Source organism: Hemitrygon akajei, chromosome 18 (assembly GCF_048418815.1).
Source record: "Hemitrygon akajei chromosome 18, sHemAka1.3, whole genome shotgun sequence".
Lineage (NCBI taxonomy): Eukaryota > Metazoa > Chordata > Chondrichthyes > Myliobatiformes > Dasyatidae > Hemitrygon > Hemitrygon akajei.
Genome location: NC_133141.1, coordinates 38,330,321 through 38,357,946, shown reverse-complemented (window position 1 = coordinate 38,357,946; position 27,626 = coordinate 38,330,321). Strand labels below are relative to the sequence as shown.

General features: G+C 39.5%; 1 protein-coding gene across 6 annotated transcripts in view; it reads left to right on the top strand.

The window, feature by feature from the left end:
- raraa (retinoic acid receptor, alpha a) overlaps positions 1-27,626 on the top strand; it is a 397,838-nt gene that overhangs the window by 168,451 nt on the left and 201,761 nt on the right. The gene's annotated exons all lie outside the window — the stretch shown is intronic.

Here is a 27,626-nt window from a genome sequence, read left to right as displayed (position 1 = left end):
TCTAGGATTTTCCATTCAAGGGCATTGGTGCTTCCATGCCAGGTTCTGATGCAGCCAGTCAATATACTCTACACCACACATCTGTTAACGTTTGTCAGAGTTTTCAATGTCATGCCAATTCTTCACAAACTTCTAACAAAATCGAGGCACTGCCGTGCTTTCTTCATAATGGCACTTACGTGCTGGGCCCAGGACAAATCCACTGAAATAATAACACCAAGGAATTTAAAGTTGCTGACCCTCTTTACCTCTGATTCACCTGCTGAGGGCTGGCTCTTGGACCTCCAGTTTCCTCCTGCTGAAATCAATGATCAGTTCCTTGGTCTTGCTGACATTAAGTGAGAGGTTGTTGTCATCGCACCACTCAGCCATATTTTCAATCCCCCTCCCATATGCTGATTCAGCCAACGGCAGTAGTATCATCAACAAGCATAAATATGGCATTGGAGCTGTGTTTAGCCTCACAGTCATAAGTATAGTGCGAGTAGAGCAGGGGCCTAAGCACACAGCCTTGTGGTACACCTGTGCTGATGGAGATTGTAGAGGAGATGTTGTTGCCAATCTGAACTGACTGGGATCTGCAAGTGCGGAAATCGAGAATCCAGTTGCACAAGGTGGTGTTGAGGCCTAGGTCTTGAAGCTTATTGATTAGTTTTGAGGATAAGGAGTGATAAGCTATTACTTTGTCACAATCACTAATAAGACCAATTTCAGTACCAAAGTAGTGCCTGACACTTGATTAAACATCTAATATTAAACATAAACATCTAATATATTAACAGTTCAAAAAGGAGAGGCTTAAAACCATTTATTTCTTAAATTTCAACTTTTGCATTAATTGGAGCTTATTCGAAATAATTCATGGACAAAAGGAAGTTTGAGCATGCTGTTCAGAGTAATGAGAAATAATTCACTTTAAATGCATAGAATAGAAATATTAATTCTTATTCAAAAGAGAACTTGAATAAATAAAACTGAAATAGTTAAACTCTATCTACAGAGTGATTATTGTTTCAGTATGAATGCAGGGTGGAGTCAGTCTGAAATGCAAATACACCTGTGTAAATTCACTAACTAAACCGAACCATGTTTTTGCCTAGATTTATGTACTTATTGCTACATTAAAAAAATGTCAGTTTTGGACCTGCTGTGTCAGCAATGCTTGAGCTGATGGAAACATTGGCAGCGGGCATTCATTTTAGAGCTTGGAGTCTGCCTAAAATGGATGTGGCTTGGAGCTAGGAAAGCAAATCTTTCCTCATGAATGTAACAGGAAGAATACTTTCCTAGTTCATGAATTGAATTTAGCTAGCCTTTCGCTCTTTTTAGGTGGCAATCCAAACAGCCTTCCCGGATCTCTTGCTGGTTGATATAAGTTCTTTGTATCAGAGAAGTACAGCAAAGCCCACAACTTGTCACTTTTTGAGTTTCAGTTCAGCACAGTTGTGACCAAAAGGATATTGATCAGGAGGGGGGAGATTTCCTGGCTGATTGTACCCTTTCTTGCTATTAAAGCAATTAATGGTAATTCCTTGTCTGGTTCTTCAGTTAAAATTAGCTAACAGCCTCACAGAGTGATCCAAAGACAAATCATTTGTGTTTCTTGTGGGTTGAGCAAATTTTAAAACAAGTTGAATTTTTTTCTTTTCAGCACTTTCGACCTCCCCAAAATTTTTTTTAAAACTGCTATTCAAATATGATTTCACAGCAGCAGATTTCTTGTTTCAGTGGCGCAGTAGTATTGCGACATATCATTAAAGGCATATTACCAATGTACATTTTTGTTGTCACATTTGTCTCTGTAAGCATTGATTGCTATTTAACAGAGTGAGACTGCGTCTAATACTGCTGTCATCTTCGCTCAGAACGCACAGCTACATGTTTCAGAACTTTTTAACCAAAATACAGTCGGGCTTGCTGAGGTTAGTCACAGGACCCAAGATTTGTGGAAGAGCTGTTGAGGGGTTTTGTGAAGCATGCTTGAATTTTATTCTAAACCGTGTTCACTTGACACACAGAAGCTGTTTATGTTGGGGGGGCTGGGAATTTTCCTGAATTTACCAGCATCTTTTCAAATAAACAGTGGAAATTTAATTTAATAAAATCTATCACCTGTATTCGGAACACAATCCAGTCCCTTGTGTATACTGGAGTGCTTATTTCAGTTAGACTGATCTTTCAGCCCCAGTCGCTTGGCTCACTCTGAACAGAGGAGCAAACTGGAAAGAGGAGAGCAGATTTTTTTTTTAATTAAGAAACAGTTTTCCAGCTTTAAATTTAATGGACAATCGCATTATCATTTTTTCTTACTGAAACTGTCAGAGAGTGCTTAGATCCGCAATTAAAGTCACATACACGTAGGGAATCCATGCCTTCTTAAGGTATTTAAGGGATCCAGCAAGTTCAGCTTCTTTATGACACCACACTGAGATTTTATTTTATGTGTGTCAGTCAATATAACAATGATTTATTCATAGATATTTTCACAGATTTATAAAATCAATTTTTCCTTCTTAATAAGTTAAATGTCAAGATTGTCTGGACAATGGGCTCCTTCCCACCTGCTGCTTTTACCTCAGGCATTTGGTTCAGAGAATAATAGAACCTGTGATAGATGGTACTTTCCAATTGTCAATAACAGAAGAAGGAATCTGGTGTTTATCCAAGAAGATTAAAGCTCTGAGCATATTCTTGACAAAAATAAATGCTGCGCCATTTGCCTGGAATCAACAAATCTATGATTCTAAGCATGTGCCTTCAAGGTACTTCTGAGAATAGATTTGGCTCATGTGCCAGGTTGTTAAATGCCAGCCCAACAGCACTGCTGAATTAGGAATAAACATGCATTGATCGGTTATCATTGACAGGAAGTACTTCCTTTGCTGACCCTACGGTATAGATAGTCTCAGATTCTGCATTTCTAATGAAGGCAAAACTGTCGGCATCCACAACTGTGAAACTGACTGTTGCTTCTGGAATCTGCACATTGGTACTTCAGGGTTGTTGTTAATATTTCTCTGCTCCTCCACAGGATGGGCTGTGAGAATACTTGCAGGTTTCCAGTAGAATGCCGATGCGCTCAGACACGGCAGCTTCGACAGGGTCAACCGATAGTGTTATTGGCTTTTTAAAACTTTTTTTATGATTGCAAGACCATGCTGGACATTAAGAACTTAAAGTACTGTAGGTCTACCCCATCAGCAAGTTGCTCATTAGCAGAGAAACTGAAGGAGCTGGACTTGTGCATACCGTGATGCTGCCTGGGGCAGAGAGGCGTCAGTATGCACTCTAACCACCAGTGATCGTCTTGGTTGTTTTTCTTGTGATCGTAAGACCCTGTTGGACATTGGTGGGTGTGGAATGCTGCAAGTCCAATTCATCGGTTTATTGATGGACGGCAGGGGAAGTTGCCGCAGTGTTTGCAGCTCAGGAGGATGCGTTGAAGTTGGGTGCTCCACTCGAATGCCGGAGCCAGTGTGGTGTGGCATCCATGCTGGAGTTGAAGCTGCCCCCCACAGCCTCGGCAGAAGACAAACTGTATTGTGTTCGACTGCAGATTGCTGCAACATTCATGGACTCGGACTTGGACTATATATTTTTTGTGTGACTGTATGTTTACTGCTGTCTTATATGTGTTATGTGTGCCTTGTGCTGTGTATGACTGTTGGTACTGTGTTTTGCACCTTGGCTCTGGGGAAACACTTTTGTTTAGCTGTATTCATGGCTATTTATGATTAATGTATGGTTGAATGACAATTGAATTTGAACTTGAAGATGAAACTCTTCTGAACTCAATGAATTAACAAGAACTTTTCTTAAATATCTTACTTCTGCTCTCAAACTCTTGAGAGCAGCAGTAGCATATTAACTGGAATATGATTACTGTGGAGTACTATTCTGGCAGTGAGAAAACAATTTTATTTGTGAAATCAAATGACCTTAACATAAATATTTCATATTTTCAGGGATTTCAAAATAATTATATATTTTATCATCTTTCGCCCATGAAGTCCTGCTATTTATTTCATTCTCAGTAAACTGTTTGCAGAGTCAGCTAACTCAGCACGTTTTTTTTTTAACTTCAAAACATTAAACTAATTCAAAGGAAGACATGAGAGTCTGAGTCTAACTTCATGCTTACTTTAAGCGAAGCGCGCTCTATCACGTGGTATAGAGTAATGGCATATACAATTCACATATTTTTGCATATAACTAATGAATTATGTAAACCAAGAATGCTTAATCAAGCAATATATTTACAATATTACTGAACTATTAAATACACAACAGCCCAGCCTATCTAATCACATCACCATTGCAGACTACCACAGATCCCCTGCGTTAGCCTGAAATTAATGTCAGTTGGGAAGAATTCTATGCTGCATTGATCCTTGGAGAATTTTCTTCAAAGTCAGTGGTAAATCATAGCCAAAATGCTGACCAGTGTGAAAGAACTGAAGTTCCAAATTTTCTTGGATTTCCAGAACGGGGTTTGATAACATCTGCCACGAGAGACCAAAGGCATATGGGAGATAATGCGAACATGAGGAAATCTGCAGATGTTGGAAATTCAGGCAACACACACAAAATGCTGGTGGAACACAGCAGGCCAGGCAGCATCTATAGGGAGAAGCACTGTCAACGTTTCGGGTCGAGGCCCTTCGTCAGGACTCAAATAATGGGAGATAATGCCTTCGGTCTCAGTATATCTGTAAACAGTATATGTTTAGATGATGTTCAATTTTTTTTGTGCTTGGAAGACCATTTTTAAGACCAGAACAGAAAATCAGAGACTGAAATCTGCTAGGCCTCTTTTTTTTTGTGCATGATGTGCTAGTGCGCAGTGAAGTTAGGCACACATGCTCTCATCAAACAACATTCAATGTTCATTTGACGTTGCCTTACACAAAATATAAGGCCAGCAAGAGCAGTGAGCCATGTCTTACTGGGGGATTAGGACCTGCTTTGGCATTAGTCATAGGGCCTGACTTCCCTGGAATCCATCTTTCAGATCCACGGCTTTAATTTTACCAAGTTACTTTTTACCACCCACCCCCTAAGCTCTTCACCTGATCATCTGAATCATTGTGTTTGAAAAACTCCTTTATTCAAAGAGCGAGGGAGACGTAAGGCAGTAAACTAACAGGCCAGCTAAAAGACACAAATGTTGTGTTTGGAATAACAGAAAATAATGTTTTGTGAAAGGAAGATCGTTTTTGATCAATTTAAGGAAGTTTTATGACATAACGATGCTGTGGATTAAGGGAAAACTGATACAATTCCTGAAGACATTTGATAAGGTACAACATTAAAGGTTATTATGGAAAAGAAAACTCATGGTATGCGAGCTAACATTTTGGTGTAGATAAAATGTTGGCTGTGGTAGCAGGAAATAGAGAGTGGGCATACGTTGGTCTTTTTCCAGTTGGCATCATGTAACAAATGCTGTGATACAGAAATGAGTTGGATAAAGCACCAAAGACATGGCTGTTAAATTTGTTGATGACATAAAAGTAAATTCTGAAGAACATATAAGGAGGCTAAAAAGAGATAGAAGGTGATTAGGTTGAGAGGCCAAAGATCTGGCAAATGGATTGCAGATTCTGAGAGCGCAAAAACTCTTTGACCTAATTGTGGACATACACAGTGTCAGCTAGTCCCTTTTGCCCACATTTGATCCATATCCCTCTAAACCTTGTATTTCCTGTCAATATACCTGACCAAGTACCCCTTAAATGTTCAGGTCAAAATGAATTTGATGGAGGAAAATGTGAAACTGTCCATTTAGGCACAAGATTGTGAAGAAACATTCTTTCTGAATGGTGAGGTACAGAAGAATTTGGCTGTCCTAAATAGTTTGCAAGAGGCTCGTTCACAGCTACGGCATGACATTTAGAAAACCAACAGATTGTTATCATTAACTGCTGAGGGTACTGAGTGCAAAAGAGGGAGGTAGGTGCCACAAAAACAGTCTCTCACTTAATGTCAACAAGAAGATGATTATTGTCTTCAGGAGGTGGAAACTGGAAGTCCATGAGCCAGGTCCTCATTGGAGGATCAGAGGTACAGAGGGTCAGCAACTTTAAATTCCTCTTTATTATAATTTCGGAGGATCTGTCCAAGTGCCATTGCGAAGAAAGCACGGCAGCATCTCTACTTCCTTCAAAGTTTGTGAAATTTGGGATGTCATCTAAAACTTTGACAAACTTCTATAGATGTGTGGTGATGAGTATATTGGCTGGTAGCGTCACAGCCAATTGAAACACCAATGCCTTGAATGGAAAATCCTGCAAAAAGTAGTGGATACTGCCAATCCATCATGGGTAGAGCCCTCCCCACCACTGAGCACATCTACACAGCGCTGTTGCAGGAAAACAACATCCATCACCAAGGACCCCCATTTTCCAGGCCATCCTCTCTTCTTGATGCTGCCATCAGGAAGAAAGTACAGGAGCTCCAAGACCCACACCACCCCATGTTCAGCAACATTTATTACCCCTCAACCATCAGGCTCTTGAACCAGAGGGGATAACTTCACTGAACTGTTCCACCACATCTGAACCCATCGCAAACTATGGACTCACCTTCAAGGACTCTTCATCTCATGCTCTCGATATTTATGCTTTTTTATTTATTATTTTTTTCCTTTTGTATTTTCACAGTCTGTTTGACCTGTTGGGCACTGTCTTTCATTGATTCTATTGTGTTTCTTGGATTCACTGTGTATGTCCACAAGAAAATGAATCTCAGGATTGTATATGGTGACATATATGTACTTTGATAATAAATTTACTTTGAGCGTTAATGTTTCAGTTATCTTAAGCACTATGTACAGTATTAGTTCCATTATTTGAGGAAGGATGTTAATGTGTTGAAACAATTTGAGGAATTTTACAAGTCTCATTTCTGTATTGGATGTGTTGTTTTACTGGAAGCATTGGACTGGGCGGGTCCATATCTGTGAGAGTGTGGAAAAACAAGAAAGGTCCAGATATGGTGAGTGTGTAGAGGATGCTTCCCCTTGTGGAAGAATCTAATTATAGTAGTCACCCATTTAAGACAGTGATAAAGTAAAATGCATTCTCTCATGGGGTAATGACTATTTGAAACCTTTCCTCAAAGAGGGATGACAACAGAAACTTTTAAAGGCAGCTTGCTAGATTCTTGATAAAGCACAGGGGTGCAGGCTTGCTGTAGGGAGATAGGAATGTGGATTTGAGGTGATAATCAGATGGTCTGTGATCTTATTACATGGTGGAGTGGGCTTGAGGGGTTGAGTGTGACCTATTCTTGAGCCTGATTTGAGTGTGTATGTATATCATTTCAGAATGCTTGTGATGAATATAACAAGGTTTTACAAATCATTGAACCTGCTGTTGACAGTTTGATCTTGCAGTATAGTTTAGAACTATAAAAATAGCATTGTGTTGTGTGGGTTAGATAGCACTAATGCCTGAAATTAAGAGATTCAAATTAAATTACTGCTTTAGATGACATTTAATACACAGATTTTCCCTGATCTTTTGATCACAGTTTGTGGTGGGAAGTTGCTATGTGGTCTATAAACTGGACTGATAAATGTTGTAGATATTGAAGATTGTGAAACAGTCTGCAGCTGAGCTTTCTGAGTAAAGAAAATCTTGGGTGATCTAAAAGGCTGGAAGAGGTTAATCCAGCTTCAATCCCAAATTAAACCTTTGCATGTAAACAGGGCTCCAGGCTGCAAGCTGAGGAGTTTCATTATGTTGCAGTATTTGAAAACTGACAATGATGGAGGGAAGAAAGCATATTTGGAAGTCTTTAAAAAACAAGGCTGGATTTGCAATATTCTGTGAGAGAGTAAAGTAGCTGGAGGGTACGCCTTACAAAAGATGTCTTATCAGATGGATGACATACTCCTGACTCGAGAGGGGAAAATCATATAGGCAATATACTTCTGTATATAACAAGCAATAATGAGCAAGCCACAAATACAAGAGGGGAAGGGGCCTTGGAAACCAGATAAATGAAGTGTAATATGCAATAAAACCATCTCAATAGCTTAATTTGCTTTCCTTAGCTGAGTTGAAAGGGTAATGGATAGTGGATTCAGCAACATCACATCTCCCCACTTCCCTGCCTACACCCCACTTTTGAGCAAGTTGACAACTGTGAAAAATATTACTGGAACTGCATTGCTTTAGGCAGTTACAGAAACAGTAATGCAATGGACATAATTTTTCAGTTGAGAAGTATTTGTACATTTACATGTACATGACTTAAAACACTTTATGAATGATTTGTATTTAATGTAATGGATAGCAATATCCTGCAAGATGTTTGCAATAAGAGATATCACACTATTTTAGATTTGTCTACTTTCTCATTGTTAAGGGTGCTTTGTAAATGGAAGATGTTACAGATCTCTAGGATTGGCATTGTTCAGGTCTAAGTGAATTGGCTCTTGTTCAAAAATCATATCAGTCTTGTTCAAGTGCATAGTAATAAGATCTGAGACTTTGCATATAGCTCTCATGGCCTACCTTGTATCCCTATTGCATTTACACTGAAACACAAGACAATTTACTCAGAAGGATTTTTTAAAAATAAATCATCTTTTTTGATGGGACATTATACTGAAGTACAAATTGCAATCACAGGTATATGTGAAGGGATGTATGAGGTAATTTGAAAATCATAAAATAAAAAAAAGAACTTGTCTATTCACTCCCTTGTCCACACCTTTCAATAAGATTGTGCTGATGTATTTTCCATAAGTATGCTTTATTCTTAAAATATGCACTGATTTAATATTGGGACATGTTATTTTCTTTATTCCCTGTGCCAATCAATTCAAGAGATTAATTTACAATGAGTCAATGCCAACAATGTTTCATTGTTGAATGTTGCATCAGGGAAATGTTGAAGAGGCTGTTATACCTGGCCCAGCTCCTCACTGGACCCTGCACTGTTGTCTTTCCATTTCGAGCCTGAGAGGTGGCTGCACCAAACCTCACTGTGTCCCTCAATATGTACTCAAGTCTTAATGCAGGGTTTTGACCTGCTGTTTGATCCACTGAATTCCTCCAGCAGATTGAACGTTGCACTCCAGCAGTGTAGAAAGTGCCAATTGGCAGCTTTCATTTGCAAACACCTTCCACCAGAAGCCAAGAAGTTCAAACTTAAAGCAAATCATCTGCTGTAGCTGTTCAGATGCTGGTCTTTGCAATTAATTGTGGTGGTTCCATGAACTAATCATCCCAGACTTTAAATGCTCCAGAATGACCAAATTGCTTTTGATTGTTAAGTCTCTAAGTCCTGAAAATCTTTCCTCGAATCTCACCCTGTCTCTTTTTGACTTTAACCTCTTTGACTGAGTTTTTGTTTATGTGGCTCCACATCTCCAAATGTGGTTAGCATGGGGGTTATAATTTGATAATATCTTGCATTGGGATGTTGTGTTTTGTCTCAATTCAGTGGACACTTTATCAAATACACCTGTACACCTGCTCATTAAAGCAAATATATAATCAGCCAATTGTATGCCAGCAACTCAATACATCAAAGCAGCAGGTATGTAGAGGAAATGTGATCTCAGTGACTTTGACCGTGGAATGATTGTTGGTGCCAGACGGGGTGGTTTGAGTATTTCAGAAACTGCTAATCTCCTGGGATTTTTACACGCAACAGTCTCAGAGAATTAGTTATGAGTTTACAGAGAATGGTGCAAAAACAAAAAAAAACAATGAGTGGCTGTTCTGTGGGCAAAAATGCCTTGTTAAAGTGAGAGATCAGAGGAGAATGTTCAGACTGGTTCATGCTGACAGGGAGGCAACAGTAACTTAAATAACCACACATTACAACAGTGATATGAAGAAGAGCATCTCTGAATGCACAACCTTGAAGTGGATGGGCTACAGCAGCAGAAGACCACGAACGTACACTCAGTGGCTACTTTATTCAGTGCAGGAAATACCTGATAAAGAGGCCACTGTGTACAGGTGCAATGTTAATGGAATTTATTGCTGGTTGATGTTTTGGGTCTCAGCTGCTGTGCAATACAATAAAGTTACTATAAATCACAATAGGGAATATATTAAAATAAATATTGTAAAAGAGAACAAAATAGTGAGAGTATTCATAGGTTTTATGAACTGTTCAGAACTCTGATGGTGGAGGGGAAGAATCTGTTCCTAAAACATTTGAGTGTGCACCTTCAGACTCCTGTACCTACTCTCTGATGGTTGTTATGAGAAGAGGGCGTGACCTGGATGGTGAAGGTCCTTAATGATGGCCCTTTGGGAAAAAATGTGGTATTGAAGCACAAGAATCTCTTTTCTCTGCTAGTCTAAATATTGCAGTCAAGCCTCACTCCACTCTTGAACATATAATCTAGGTTGACACTCCGATGCTTGACTGAGGAACTATTGCAGTATCAGCAACGCTGCCTTTGACGGAGACATTGTGCTGACACGTTTCTACCTGGAATGCGCAAACATCCATTTTACCATATGAAGACAGAGAAGAGAGTGAACTCTCCCTCATTTTTAAGAATTGGACTGATGATGCAAGTCAGAATATTTCTACAATATTATTGCATCATGGTAAATGAAGAAAGAATATAAAGGATCAGAGTTACTGGATAGAAGATTTCTGCTGTTTTAATGCAAAGCTCTTGAGCTTGAAGCTGTTCCATGTGTTTTATAGATGAGACTAGGCATAGACATTTGTTGAAGTATTAATTCAACCAGTCAACTAACATTAATGTGAAAAAGAAATGTGCCAAGTTTTAGTGGAGTGTGTGGAGTATTTTCTGCAGAATGAACGAAAACCATTGTGTAAATGATGAGCTGCTGTACTTAAAGAAAATTTGACTCATAATTCAAATAATGAAAATGCTAAAACCTCATCATATTCAGGTTGTGTTAAGTTACACTTGATAGCAATAAATATTCTTGCATTAGAATGGCATTTCTGCCATCTCTTTGAAATAAATAAATGGAAGATTTATTACCAGCTACTTGCATAATAGTCCAATCATTGCAGGTACAAAAGCAAAATTGGCTATCTGCCCAAGGTGTTTGTATCTTTCATCGGTCAGGACACTGAGTACAGGAGTTGTTAGATCGTTTTACAAATCTACAAGATCTTGGTGAGACTGCAGTTTGTATGTAGTCCTGCTCTCCTCACTACGGCAAATATATCCTTAAACTGGAAAGTATAGAGAAAAGATTCCAAAAAATGTTACTAAGGCTGGAGGACTTAAATTATAAGGAATGACTGACTAGGCTGTTCTTTCCTCCAGAGCATAGGAGGCTGAAAGAGGTATGCAAAATCATTGGAGGCATGATAAGGTAAATGGTCACAATCTCCAACATAGCGTAGTGGGCATAGCTAAAACCAGAGGAAATAGCTTTTAGGTGAGAGGGGAAAGTTTTAAAGATGAGTTTTTCCATACAGAAGGTGATGAGTAAATGGAAGAAGCTGTAAATGACGAAGCTATGGAAAATAGAGGCGGGTACAATTACAGTTTTTAAAGGACATTTAGGCAGGTTCATAAATTGGAAAGATTTAGAGGGTAAGAGCCAAACGAAGGCAAATGGGTCGAGCTCAGGTGGGCAACTTGGTCGGCGTGGATGAGGTGGGCTGAAGTGCCTGTTTCTGTGCTGCATGACTCTAAGACTCTAACAAAAAGAAGATAGATATGGTCGGACCACTGAGTGAGCTACTGTAGTTTCTCCTCCTTTTCACTGTCCTACTGCTTTGATTAGTATTTAATCTTTGTATCTTTCAACCTGACAGCTTTTGTTTATAATTAGAAGTATCAGCTTGTTCGAGCACATTTTGTTGATATTGCATTTAAATGAACTACGGTACATGAGAGAGCATGCAATATAGTCTTCATTTTACTGATTTCAATAAAACAGAATGGTGAAAAGACAAGTGAATATGAAACCTGTGCTTGATGAATGAATCAAGATAATAGAGTTTCTAGGAACTCGTATTGTGACTAACATCAAATATTCCTGTCTTTTCTGTGATATTGAGCATTTCCTGTTTTCTGCCTATCTAATGTTTCATATGCTGTAAAACCTTATCTCTCTTGCTTCACACCCTTGATTATTTCCACCTCCTGCCTACGAACCCCACCCCCCCACCCCCACAGCCTCTATCTTCATGTTCTGTGCCAATCTATCACCACTGGAGGCTAGCACGATGAAATCACATCCATTACTGTGCAAGTATTCCTGACAATGAAATTATTTCATGGTTACTGAATTATTATTGAGCCTGCAACATTTAATAATCTACCTCAACAGACATTGGGATTGACAGTGTGCTGGGTAGTTTAGCAATTCACGTTTCGCTGTACTGCTGCTTTTTCAAGTAAAATTGCATTGAAATAAGTAACATTGCATTTGTTTTGTGTTAAATAATGTGAATATTGATTGGCCAATATAATCAAAAGGATTATTATCCATACAACTGATTGCTATGTCAGCTTTGTAGGATGCTGTGTTCAAATAAACACTGGGAAAATTAAAGCTTAAAAATGTTCAATCCAAAACCCAACTGTCCTCAAATGTAACCACTTACAATTTCAGGGGATAACACTCACTTTGGGGTCAGGAGCTGATTCAGCCATTTTAAGTGGGTGGCAGACCCCAAAAGCATGCTCTGGACTTTGGAGTGTTGTGGAACAGGGACAGGGAGGCTGAATCTATAAATCAGTGTCTTTACAGCATTACTTGCGGATAGAGAGGAACATAAGTGTTTCTCCTCAGTCTCTCGTTCGTCATGCTTGCTCATGTTATGTTTGTTGTGGGACAGGTGGCCATTCAGCTCATTGAGTTTATGCCAGTTCTTAGAGTATTCCCATCAGTCCCATTTTCCTCTTTATTTCCTTATAATCTATTCGCTCATATGTCCATGAACTCTCCTCCACAGTTCTTATGTCACTTGGAGGTAATTTATGTGGCCAGTTGACCTAGCAGCATATCTTTGGGAGTAACTGGAGGTACCAGGGAAGTCCATGTAGTCACATGGAAACTTCACAAAAGCGGCATCCAAGGTCTGGATTGAACTGGGTTCACTGCTGCACCACTCAGTGTTGTCCTCTTACTGACCAGAGCTTGTAGGTTGTCCAGGCATCTTTCCCTCACAATGATGATCATTAGCAGGTCTCTGGAATCCTGTCATCTATGATCAGCATGGAACCACCCTCAACATTCATTTCCCAAATCTCTGCTGCATCTTCTTGCTGCTGCACTATGAGCTTTTACTGTCATCTCTCTTGGCCAACAAGCATAATCCCTCTTGGCTGAGATTTCTAACATTGTAGATTACAAGAATGAGGGTGTAGGCGACATAGTTCTGAATAAAATCAGACGTCTGCGGACAAATATGTTATCCATCCTATCAGGTTTCCTTTCCTTCTGTGCCATTGATCAAAGTCATGAATCCTGAATTTGTTAAATTTTCAAGCTCTGGATGTTGTCACCAAGGCCAACATCTCTCAGTGACCCTGAACTGAATCAACCATGTTGATAAGTCTGGATTTGCACATAGGCCAAACTGGATAGGGCACCCTTGAAATCCTTTTGAGAATCAGATGGGTTTCTGTGAAAATAGTTTTGGTGTCATTACTAATGATGTGCCTTTTAATTTCTGTATTACTAACTGAATTCGTATTCCATCATCATCGTCATAGAGGGATTTGAACACTGTCAACAGAGTTGTCAGCACTCTCAAAATGCTAGAGGAACTTCAGCAGCCTTTGGAGAGGAGTAATCGCTTGACATTTTGGGCCAAGACCCTTCATCAGGACTAGAAAGGAAGGAGGCAGAAGACAAAAAAGAAAGGTGGAGGGAGGGAAGGAGGCCAACCTTCTTATTCTGGCTATGGACTACAAACCTCTTCCAGCATTCAGGCTGCCCTTTTCTATCCCTACCAAAGCTTTTATCCATGCTTTTGTTACTGCAAGTCTTCAGAATCACTGTGTCCATTGTAGTTGTGAAACTGAATTGTTAGTGGATAGTGACATTAATTATGACTTCAATATAACACTGAAGGGACAAGGCAAATGCAGGTGACCATTCTAGATTTCTTGAGTATTGTACTGCAAGAGGAAAGAAAGGAATATTCATAGGTCTAATTACTTCTGTGAGTCATATAGGTGCAAAGATAAAATAAGAACTAATATTTCCAAGTGCAGAATTTATATGTGACACAAAACAAGCATGCCATGCCAATCAGTTAGCAGTTTTATCACTGCAATTTGAATTATGTAACCACAAGAGCCTCTAATTTTGAACCATTTGTATATCTGTGTATTTCATTCACATGGACCAAGATATTTGAGTAGGTAATAATGCCACTCACTTATCCAGGTTATTTATTACCCAGTATGTAATATATTACAAGCCGTCTGTTATCTTGTATGTTGTCTCTATATTGTAATGTAAATAGAGTTAGCTATGATACTTCTGTTTAGTATGCTTGGTTGAAGCTAGACTTGGGCAGGTGTACAGTTTTTTGATAATGAGTATCAGCTTATTCCAGATCCAGTTCCCCAGAAGAAAAACTGGAATTCCTCCAGAATGATCACGAATGTTCACCTCATCTCTTTCACACCATGCTCACATTATAATTAATACAATTATTCACATGAATTTCAATTTCACAAAAATAATTTCTATGACATAATTCTGCAATATAGTAATACCTTCCAAGACATTTCACAAGGGTGAAGCAAGGTGCCTTTTCACCATCACTCCTTTTCATTGCCTCACAATTTTTCACTAGTTGGAATGAGATCAAAAAAACAATTTTGTTAAATGAAGAGTGACTTGTTCCTAACTTTCATTTTACAGCTAAATTTATTTGGCTTTCCCATAGCCTTCCCAAGATTTATCTTTCATATGAACTGGGTTGTGAAATATTTCATGATTGGAAGCCATTTGACACATCTTGTCCATGCCAGCACTCAGTGGAGCAATCCCATCAATTCCATTCTCAGTCTTATTTCTCTAATGCCCTCAGTTTATTCTCTATGACATGCCCATCAAATTCCTTTTAATTATTTTGCCACTCACTTGTACAGAAGGTGAGCCAGTTAATCCCATTGCATGCCCTTGAGAGGGAGCCATCGACCAAGTGGAAACTCGTGTAGTCACAGGAAGAACAGACGGTACCCAAAGTGGGGATGGTACTTGGAGATTTGGAGTTGCAACACAACAGCACAAACTGCTGCACTACTGTGCCTCCCTTCTACATATTATATATTAGAAATGTCTTGACATCTATGATTACAGTAAACGAATTTGGTTGTAAAACTAATACATTCAAATCAGATATGAACAATGAAACTTGTAAAAGGTATTTTATGAAAAACAAGATGCATCACAGGGGACCAAATGGCAGAGGTTAAGGTACTTCTGTCATTAATGATGTATAGTACTGTGCAAAAGTCTTAGGCACATTTGATTCCAAACAATTGGTTTATTGATCATTATAGAAAGTCTTTCTGGTGGTTCCCGCTCCCTCCCTTCTCCCTTCTCTCTTTCCCAACCATTATTTCCCCTCTCCCTGCCCCCTCTCCCGCTCTCAATCCACAATAGAGACCCATATCAGAATCAAGTTTATCAGCACTCTCCTATGTCATGAAATTTGTAATTTTTTTGCGGCGGCAGCACTGCAGTGATGATGGCATCCGTTAGTCTCGTGAGACCATGGATCTGCGCCTGGAAAGTCTTGCTTCAGTCTGTGTTGGTAGAGCAGCGTCTGTTGTGGCTGTAGAGGCCCACAAGGGACCTTGCTCTACGCCAATCAAGCGCAGGCTTATAACCGGTAGACTGCTGCTTTCCATGTTGTGCTGTCGCAGTGAGGCAACACTGGAGTATCCTCTCCAGGGCGCAGGCCTGGACAAGGTTGAATGGAAGACTGGCAGTTGCCCAAGCTGCAGGTCTCCCCTCTCCACACCACCAATGTTGTCCAAGGGAAGGGAAGGGCAAGGGCCGATACAGCTTGACACCACTGTTGTCGCAGGAGTTGCCAGAATGAGATTGAAGGCAATGTTGGACTGCCTTAGGGACTCCAGCTCCGGATTTGTCCTCCGGGTTTACTCCTGAAGCCTTTCCCATGAGTGGGTATGGCCGCAAGGCAGCGGAGGTTTGAAATCAGAGTTTTCCCTCTCTTAGATGGACTGCCTTCCCAGGCTGACAAGCTCCATCTACCCGAAGCACTGGCTTTAAGGCGCCAGAACCCGCCTTTGCCCCTTCTCCTGTCAGTAGAAACGGTTCTGCCGGGCTTAGTGGCTAAGCCACATGAGAAGGCCAAGAGTTGGACTTGGTTGTCAGAGGCTATTTGAGGCGCATGCCGTGAGGAGCACTTTTAGGTAGTGGGAGCTTGTCCCCATTAGCACTCCTTGGCTTGACAGCCCTGCAGTACAATACATAAAATTACTACAGTACTACGTAAAAGTCTTAGGCTCCCTATTTGTGCACAGCTGCACTCCATTTTGGGGGAATGTTTCCCCGGTTACAATTCAGCACATTAATATTTAATCCAAGTTTCTTGGACAATTTGATTTCAAATTCCTTGTTCTCTCCTCATTTCTTGAAGACAACAATTCTTTGCTTTCATAACTCCTTACCAGCCACTGTTCCACTGCTCCTGTGCAGGCTTTTTCACTTCACCCAAGTGGCTAGTATTAATCTGATGGGCATACTAGTGCATCTTGCCAAGCCATTGAGTCAAGGGGCAATGGAGAGGGTAAGGAGCTCACATCTGAGAGATTATGGCATAATCCAGACCTATTTCCATTCAATATTGTATGGACCATTCTAAATATTTAATCAGTAATAGGAATGGTGTTGTTCCTTCCATTAGCTTTGCACAATGGTCAATCCTTAATGTTTCAACTGAATTTATTTTGCTGAATTAGGATAAGCAAGGTAGTTATCCTGGAATCACCTTTGTTCATTAGGGAAACTCACTGAATCATCAGAATAACCAACTAATATATATTAAAAAATCAGACTTATCCAGGGACGAGTATGTCTGTAGATACTATAAATCCAAGCAACACACGCAAAATGCTGGAGGAACTCAGCAGGTCAGTCAGCATCTATGGAAATTAATAAACAGTCAACGTTTTGGGCCAAAGCCCTTCCTCAGGATTGAAAAGAAATGGGGAGGATGCCAGAATAAAAAAAGGTGGGGGGAGGGGAAGGAGGCTAGCTAGAAGGTGATCGGTGAAGTTGAGTGGATGGGAAAGGTAAAGGGTTGGGGAAGAAGGAATCTGATAGGAGAGGAGAGTGGACCATAGGAGAAAGGGAAGTGGGGGGACTATTGTTCCAAGCAGACACTGCATTTTCTGTGCTTTTATTCAGATCAGTCTATTATTTTATTAATAATTTCCAACTCATTTCAATCTTCTGAATAAAAGCATTTTTGATATACCGTACTGTAATTCAATCCTTTGAAGTCAGCAGGGATCTACAGTTAACAAGAGAAAATCTGCCGATGCTGGGATCCAGAATAATTGGGATTTATCAGTTTGTATTGTTGTAACAATGATCCAACACGGTGCTGCATTGTTCACAATGTTTATTCTAGATAGAGGCCTTCAGGTACTGAGGGTGCTACTGGTGTTTAGTCTGGAGCAAAACTGGAAAAGTTTTAAAAAGTTCTTCACATACATTATTATCAACCATTACTTGAGGTACTTCATGTGTAGTTACAACATAATAAATATGATTAAAGTATATTTGGAAGTGAAATGGATGGAACCTTGTAGTTTCATCGAGGGTCAGATGAAATCTAATTGCTGTATTGTTCTGTGCCTAAAAAGGGTGTGTCAGATGCTCAATTTAACTTTGCTGAGTACTGACTTGGCAAAATGCAATCTTTTTCTTCTTCTGACTTTGGAATATTGAAGCTTTTGCACTTAAGTGCTAGAAGTAAACTTGCTGTCCGAAATTCCACAAACAATTAACTTTCACCATCTAACCTTGTCATCTGTTTACAGCACAGAAATAGGCCATTCACCCAGAAGGTCAATGCCAGTCTTTACGAGGGGTGATTGATAAGTTCGTGACCTAAGGTAGAAGGAGTCAATTTTAGAAAACCTAGCACATTTATTTTTCAACATAGCCCCTCCTACATTTACACACTTAGTCCAGTGGTCCTGGAGCATACGGATCCCTTCTTTGTAGAAGTGGTCCACAGCAGGGGTGATTGATAAGTTCATGGCCTAGGGTAGAGGGAGATGAGTTATACAGCGCTTGTTACATGCACGTGCAGTTCAACTCTTTGAGTGAAAATGCAGAAAGTTTGAAGTTAATAACATCTCCTTCTACCTTAGGCCATGAACTAATCAATCACCCCTGCTGTGGACCACTTCTGGAGGTCCAAAATGCCGACTTCTACAAAGAAGGGATCCGTATGCTCCACGACCGCTGGACTAAGTGTGTAAATGTAGGAAAAATAAACGTGCTAGGTTTTCTAAAAGTGACTCCTCTTACCTTAGGCCACATACTTATCAATCACCCTTGGTATGTTCTGAAGAAAGTGAGTGTACCTTAGTTATTAAAGAACACAGGTGGCGGGAAGGAAAGAAGCAAAGTCTGAGTACCTCCAGGTAGTTCCTTGTACATCTCCAGTATTAAATAGTGGATTTTAGTTAAGGTTTAAAAATTTGCTTTATTTGTCACATGTACAAAGCATAGAGTGAAATGCATTGTTTGCATAAAATCAAATCTGCTAGGATTCGTGCTGGGGCAGCCTGCAAAAGTCGTCATGCTTCCAGGACCAACATAGCATGCCACAATTTACTAACCCTAATCATACATTTGGAATGTGGGAGAAAGCTGGAGCACTCGGAGGAAACCCATGCAGTCACAAGGAGAATGTACAAAATCCTTAACAGACAGCAGCAGGAATCAAACCAATCTTATAGCTGGCACTGTAAAGCAATGTTGTGACCACTGTTCTACCATGCCACACTTCACCCCTTTCACTTAATTGTCATTCCTTCACTGGAATTTCCTCCTTACTCGAAATTGCTAATTCCTCCTACAGGGCCAAATTATTTTCTTTTACTAAGTGTTTAGTTCATGTCCTTTTTTTTTCCTTTGGTGTATGGTGTCAAACCTTATTTGCTAATACTGCTGTGATGTACCTTCATACTGTTGAAATGGAACTGGTTGTTAGTTGCTAGTTACAGGTTACAGATGGGTAGAAGTTGTTTGCCAAACAGTTTAGCCATCTATTCTGGTGCAGAAATGGAAACATGTCAATGTAGTTTAAAAAGCTAAGCATCTTACATATTTGTGGTTATTGTACAAGTTGTTTCCTACTCGGAATGTATCATTGCATTAATAGAACATTGTTGGAATGTGAAGCTGACTACCGCAGGATACAGTTAAAAAAATTACATTAGTGTATTAAACGGGAAGCTGGATAAACACGAGGCATAATACCTAGAAGTGTGGTGTTATCACTAGTTTATTCATTGGTTTATCTGTGTCACATGTAGCAAGGTACAGTGAAAAACTTTGTTCTGCATGACATTCATACAGATTATTTCATCACATCAGTGCATTGACATAGTACAAGGGAAAACAAGAACAGAATGCAAAATAATGTGTCAAAGTTACAGAGGAAGTGCAGTGCAGACAAATAGATGCAAGGCCATAACAAGGTAGGTTGCGAATTCATGAGTCCATTATAACAGTGGGGTAGAATCTGTCCTTGAGCCTGATATTATGTGCTTTCAGGCTTTTATGGGAGAGGGAAGAAGAGAGAATGTCTGGGGTGGATGGGGTATTTGATGAAGCTGGCTGCTTTACCAAGGCATCGAGAAGTGTAGACAGAGTCCATGGAGGGAAAGCTGGTTTCTCTGATGTGTCGGGATATGTCCACAATTCTCTGCAGTTTCTTGTGGTCTCAGGCAGCACAGTTGCCGTACCAAGGTGTAATGCACCAGGAGAGGATGCTTTCTGTGGTGTATTGATAAAAATTGGTGAGGGTCAAGTTAAAAAAGTTATACTCAAGTTAAAAGCAAATGTTAGAAAAAACTGCAACTGAGGCATTGCAGCACTGTTTGTTACTTGATACGAGACACATTTATGGCATAGCGTAAACTTAAGCAGTTGCTACTATAAATGTGGATATGGGAATATGCAGTGGGAAAGATTACAGGGTGTATGTCTGAAATCTTTGGGACTAAGCAGCATTTAAAGTATAGGTTGATTCATGCTATAAACATTGATTTTTGACAGTGACATTTTTGTATATCCACATACTTTTAAATTGTCATTGGTTGCTAATTCAAATTATTGTATGCAGTGTAAAATGTTCAATGTGTGATTTTATTGCATTTATCTAAATACCAGAGTTCTGGCAATCCACAGAAACATCGAATCCCTTTTAGTTGAAATTCTAAATGCGAGCATTTGCATTTTGGTTATTTTTAGATTGAGGATATTCAAACAGAAGATCTTCCATTGTATTATTAGATGTAGAACGACAAACAACTAAACAAGTAATACGTGAAAACTATGAGTCAGAGATTGGTTTTAGAACCGTTAACAAAGAATTCAGCAGTGTTCCTATTGGCTCTGAAAGATATTTTAGCTGAAAATGCATTATGTGATTGTTCAGTTAAATGTTTGACTTAGCAGGCAAAGCAATTTGGTACCAGCATTGAGATCAGATAATGGATGAAATTGGCAGGTCTCAAGTGCTATTAACTTGCAGGAGGAAGGGTCATTGTGGGGGGTGGTGTGATGAGGGGAAGGCGGCAGGGTGGTCTGCATTGGATGTAATAATTATTGCCCTTGTGTTGCTATGGGAGCACTGTAGGGATGCTTCTTGAGCGATTTTGCATTTTATTAGAGTGTGATCAACAAAATAAATGGTTTATTTGAACGTTTGTCAACAGGAAGTGCTTGCCTGCAAATGGCTCCAGACTAATGAAGCTTTTAACTGGTAGTATTCCATGGTTATGCCTTGTCTGTTGAATTTTGCTGGAAGTATCCTCTAAGGGAGGTTAAAGGTTATTTGCAGATGTCAACATTTCATTCAAAAATTGAGGTTTCATTTTAGGAGTTGTGGTAAGGAGCTCAAGGACATGCTAATACCTATTTAGTTTCAGGAGGTTAAGAATTTTCCTTTAAATGAAAGGAGTCTGTAGTAAGGATTGTCTCTTGTCTCTTCAGTCTATGCCATTTATCTTCTCTGTTACTTTGCGCTGCTTGTCACATCTCATTCCCTTTGTTGTTGTAACAGATGGGTTTGATGAATCTCTTCCTCCACTCAGAAAGGTCACATTTGATTAAGGGTTTGGACTTAACCCCTTTAATCAGCAGAAACATGAAGTTATTGATTTTTCTCTTAGAAAAGAAGATTCAGAAAATGTATCATTTGGCACCTCGAGTGTGGCTTTTGTTTCCTTCAGTTTGATTTTCAGTACATCTGCACTGGTTAAGTTGAGCAGAGCAGTAGTATTTTACGTGTGTGTGTGTATACGTGCGCGCACACATAAGTGTGTCTGAGAAAGAGATATTAAGAAATAATGATGGATGTCTTAGTACGTTCACACTTAAACTGAAACTACTGAGCAATGCAGTTAGCTTTGAGAATATTGCTTGTGTTGTGACTGGAGGCTCTGGAAGTATTGGTTGCCGATCTGTAACTGGTGGTAGATACGGTGGGAACAGCTTCAGATGATGAATTCAGAATCACATTGGCACTCATTAAGAGATTTTGGCATGTGCGCTTTTTTTCTTTGCAATAGCCATGACAATGATCTATGATGTTTTAATGAAATCGTACATTTAATCCAGAACCCAATGACGAGGAATTTTAATTTCCTGGCTTGTGAGGAAGGCCAGGGATATTCTATGCTGAGTTAAAATGCTTAGACTGGAGTTGGTGGGGTTTATAGATCCTTTCGAATCACACTGTTCAATTTTTCAATCTACGATATAAAATCCATCAGAGCTGATACAGTGTTACTGCGTTGTTCCTCGTAGCTATCCCATGGTGTCCATACATCGTGGTAATGGATGTAATTAGAAACTCCTGCCTCAGTCACTTTAGCAGCGATATTTATTTCAAATTGAGCTCTTATTATCTCCTGTGCGCTGTGGGACATTTCTGGCTTACTCCTTTGAAATAGGCCACTGCCTGTTGCGACAGGTAGTAGTTTAACCAGTGTGTCTGATTGTGAGATTTACCTATTCAATGTCAGGAGGAATTTAGGGGAAAAAATTAAAACTTCACCACTCTGCAGTGCTCCACGCACTAGAGAATCTGTCCTTCTTCTGTTGAACTGAGAAATGACAAGCAGTTGCATCCTCTTGTATTCTCCATTCCTGAACTACTGTTGTCGTGCTGCCCACTAGTAAGATTTGAAATATTCCTTTAGCTGTGGTTTTGCATCCTTTTGTTGCAGAACATACATACCAAAACATAATGAAAGGTAATTCCTGAGCTGTTGGGGCAGGTCTGCTTTAGAAATTGTATTATTAATAGTAACAAAGTAATATGCTTTGCATTAGTTAGAAAGAAGCTGCACATTGCTTGTGGAGTGTCTGTAATCATGTTTCATATTATAGCTTTGTATAGAGTAAATTATTAGCTGTATCACAAAGAAATGTGGTAATTTAATATAATTGCATCTCATGCTGGTCCTGAGAGAAATACATTGACAACCTACGGAAATATATGTCAGCAAGAATTGGCTTGACTGGGTGACAATAGGTGTATGATGTAACTGACAGTTTGGCCAGAGAGATGAAGGCTTCCTGCTAGACATCCAGTAACCCCTGGTGGAAAATATGCCTTCAGAGATGTGATGCTGGAGAAGAATGTTTGTTGTCCAGATTCACTCATGAAGAATGAGTAGTTGGATGTGGTTCAAAAAAACCCACCCAGCCCTATGGAAATAGACTCCAGCTGGAGCCAGCTTCCCCAGGAGAGGAGGAGGGGAAATAACTTCAAACAAGATACAAGCCACATTACATCTCCCTGTTTATGCCTCCAGGACCAGCCCATTATTGTGTAGGAGTAAAATTTAGCAATTTTTGCAAGAATGGTATCCTTTATGACACAAATATCTGTAAAAATTTGCATCTTGTTACACAAATGCTTCCCAAATTATTTGTAAACTTTTCAATTTGCATTACTGTCATTGGTTATGGTATGTGGAATATCTCATCTGGTTGGTTAGTGTCTATAATCCTGAACTTTCTATTCAAATTCTGTTTACTTCATCTCTGTCTTCAAGGCATTAATGTTTGCTCAGAAATGGTTCTGTAGATGCTGGGTACTCGCTATTACACATCCATGGGATTTCTATGCCTACACCAATTGTGTTCCTTTAATAAACATACATATATACTTTCTGTGAGAGTATGGATTACAATCAGGAGCAAAACCTTGAAAATTGCCCTTCATTTTGTTAGCTCTTTCACTGGTGTTGTGTCAGTTTCAAACGAAGTAACAGCATTTTGCATAAACTTGCTGGTGACTGGTGTATCCTTCAAATAATTATAGTCCTGACTATCTAATTTACAACAACTATGCATACAAACTATATTAGTGGGTCTTCTGACCTCACATTTAGGGCATAAGAAGTGTGGTTAGGCCACTTGGACCCTACCCTGCCATTCAAGATTATGGCTGAATTGCCTTTTTGTTCCCCATTACCACCTTTTCAGTGGTCTGATAACCACTCTTTGCCTCCCTTTTACTCTTTATATGTATCTGGAAAAAAACTTTTGGTATCCTCTTTTATATTATTGGCTAGCTTACCTAATTTCTTTATACTCCTAATTGCTTTTTTAGTTGTTTTCTGTTGCTTTTTAAAAGCTCCCTAATCCTCTAGCTTCCACATATTTTTGCTATCTTGCTATTCTTTTCTTTTTATGCGGTCTTTGACTTGTCAGCCGCAGTTACCTCATCTTCCCTTTAGAATACTACTTCTTCTTTGGGATGTATCTATCCTGTGCCTTCCACATTGCACCTAGAAACTCCAGCCATTGCCACTCTGCCATCATCTCTGCTAGTGTCCCTTTCCAATCAACTGTGGCCAGCTCCTCTCTCTTGCTTCTGTTGTTACCTTTGCTTAACCGTAGTACCGATACATCGGAATTTAGTTTCTCCCTGTTAAACTACAAGGCGAATGCTGTCATATTATGATCACTGCTACCTAAGGGTTCCTTTCCACACACTCCCTAATCAAGTCTGGTTCATTACATGACACCCAATCCAGAGTTGCCTTTTCCCTAGTGGGCTTGACCACAAGCTGCTCTAAAATGCCATTTTATAGGCATTCTATAAACTACTTCTTTTGGGATCTAGCACCAAATTGATTTTCCTAGTCTACCTGCATATTGAAATCCCCCATGACTATTGTATCATTGCCCTTTTACATGCCTTTTCTATTTCCCATTGTTACAAACTAGCTGCTGTTCGGGGGTCTGTATATAACTCATTTAACAAGCTGAACTGTTTCTACAACCTACAGACTCACTCTCAATGACCCTTTACAACTCATTCTCAGTACTTTTTTATTTCTTTGCACTATTTGTCTTTTGCACATTGTTTATCAGCCTTAATGTATATTTTTTTCATAAATTCAATTGCATTACTTAATTTTCAAGTAAACGCCTGCAAAAAAATGAATCTGAAGATAACAAGCAACGCACTTTGATAATATATCATACTTTGGCATCAGCGTCTTTTTACCCTTGCGGTTTCTTAACTTTTGTTTTAAACAAGGAAATTATGTGCACCAAATTCTTGGAGTCTGGAATACCAACAAAGCACCTCATCCTTGGTCACCAAAATTAAAGGATAGAAATTGTGGTAATCAAATTCCCAGTTTTCAATAAGTGCTTGGCAGTAGACAAGGCAGTGAACTGATGGTCCAGGCTTGTAAGTTAATCTCTTTCACAGTTGAATAGCTTTCTGATGTTCAGTCTGCTTGTTTGCATATGATATTGGTGATCACGCAAAGTTAGTGTCTTCATGAAGCAAGGTTGAAAATAAGACTACAACGTTCCTGTGAAGTTTTAATGTTAATATAATGCCCGATTATAGGTCACATTTATTAATGTTAACATTATACAGCATATTTCAATCCTCTAACAATTTAACTCCCACACTAAAGACATGCTCAGCCACATGACCTTGAAAGGATTTACTTTGCTGTAATTCTTCTGACGGTTTTGATTAAAAGCCTCCATCATGTGAGGGCAGCAAAAGGGAGGAGAGGCTGAAACTCTTAAGAACAGTGTGAGGTAGGAAGGGGAGGAGAAGAAAGACAAGTAACAGAATACTTGGAGAAACATTTCTGTCTGTGTGGTCTTTCTCTGATCTGTATACAAGTTACTTGCAGGGTTGGAATGATGTGAGGAATATATTGCTGCTTGTGTATGTACGTGCACTGAGAAGGATTGCTTGGCATCTGATGAACAAAAAGAGTAACTTTTTTATTTTGGCCTTGCTGTCTGGAACCCGATCCCCTCACTGCCTAATGCACAGATTGCACTTTGAGAAAGGCTTTCTGAGCTTGGGACTCATTCAGTTTGATTTCTTTGCATAAGAAATGTTTAATACCACGACCTGTTCAGGTTGGTGTTTTTCAATAAAAAGTTATCAGAGACCGATCAGAGGTGGAGAGGGTCACAAATTTAAATTCCTCAGTGTTATCATTTCAGAGGACCTGTCTTGGGCCCAGCATGTAAGTGCAATTACACAGAAAGCCTGGCAGCGCCTCTGCTTTCATAGAAGTTTGCGAAGATTCGGCATGACATCTAAAACTTTGACAAACTTCTATAGATGTGTGGTGGAGAGTACATTGACTGGCTGCATCACAGCCTGGTATGGAAACACTAATGCTCTTGAATGGAAAATCCTACAAGAAGTAGTGGATATGGCAAAGTCCATCATGGGTAAAGCCCTCCCCACCATTGAGCACATCTGTATGGAGCGCTGTCACAGAAAGCAGCATCCATCATTAAGGACCCCCACCATCTAGGCCGTGCTCTTTTCACACTGCTGCCATCAGGAAGAAGGTACAGGAGCCTCTGAACCCACACCAGGTTCAGGAACAGTTATTACCCTTCAATCATCAACCAGAGCGGATAACTTAACTCAACTTCACTTGCCCCATCACTGAACTGTTCCCACAGCCAATGGACTCGCTTTCAAGGACACTTCATCTCATGTTCTCAATACTTATTACTTATTTATTTTTTCCTTTTTTTTATTTGCACAGTTTATTGTCTTTTGCACACAGGTTGTCTGCCCTGTTGAAGCGGCCTTTCATTGATTCTATTATGGTTATTGGATTTATTGAGTATACCTGCGAGAAAATGAATGTCAGGATTGTATATAGTGACATATATGTATTTTGATAATAAATTTACTTTGAACTTTGAAGACCTTGGCCTGTCAGTCGTGTACACTGAGAAGCTTTTTCCTTCGTATATGGCAACATTGTTCTGTAGTGTAGTAAAGTAATAGTCTTGTGTGTTTAACCTGTATTAATATTATTCTGTGGGACCTGAATGGTGAGTTAACCTTTGCAATATCCAGCTGTTTCAGGCAAGTAATTTAACCAGCAACAGTTATGTAGCTCCATAACATCAGCTCATTTTCTATGGAGGAAACTTAGCAACCATTTGTGCACACGATCTCCCAAACTGTTAAATCAAATCATGGGAAAGAATGCTGCTCTAGGACAGATCAAGAAGGCCAAAATGGGAAAGAAAATTGAATTATTTAGGGAAGGAAGGTCACGTATAATGATAACTGTATTAACATTTGTTTGTAAGAATATTTTTAACTATGCTCATTATGGTTTTGTTTTGGCCAATTACTGTAATGTCTGCAATATTCTCTGATGTAATTCCTGTGTGACTGGTCTGGGAATCAGATTTAATATAGTACAAAAAAATGAAACACTACTCGCTTTTTTTTCTGCTTGCCATTTCTTTTCCTGCACTCTTGCTGCCCTGAAGGCAATGACTTTATTCTAGAATGAGATTTTACAGGCATCGTTTACCTGCTGGAGCCTTTCTTCAAGTGGATCAACATACACTGTTTGTGAAATTACAGTAAGAGCACGATATTTTACCCCACTGAATATAGCTATTGTTTTGTCCAAATCACTGGAGAGGAATGGAAATCTTGGTTGATGAGCAGCATGGTAATGTAGCGGTCGGTGTTATGCTTTTACAGCTCCAGTGACCCAATTTGAATTCCTGTTTCTGTCTGTAGGGAGTTTGTACATTCTCCCTTTGACCACATGGCTTTCCTTCAGATGGTCTGGTTTCTTCCCGTGTTCCAAAAACGTTCATTGGCCACATGCGTGTAATTTGGCAGCACAGGCTTGTTGGGCTGGACTGTATCTCTAAATGAAATTTTAAAAATCCTCCCCTTTGTTCTGCAACATCGAAATTGGTTGCAATATACCAGCCAATATTCCAGATGAGATCAGTCAGCTAGTCAACATTGAGAACTGAATCTGGCTGCGTCCAGTTGGGGAACACATTGGATTATCTCATGATCCACTTGCTTCTAAACCAACTGCAGATTGGGTTAACTTTTTGTTTTTGTGCCTAATCTTA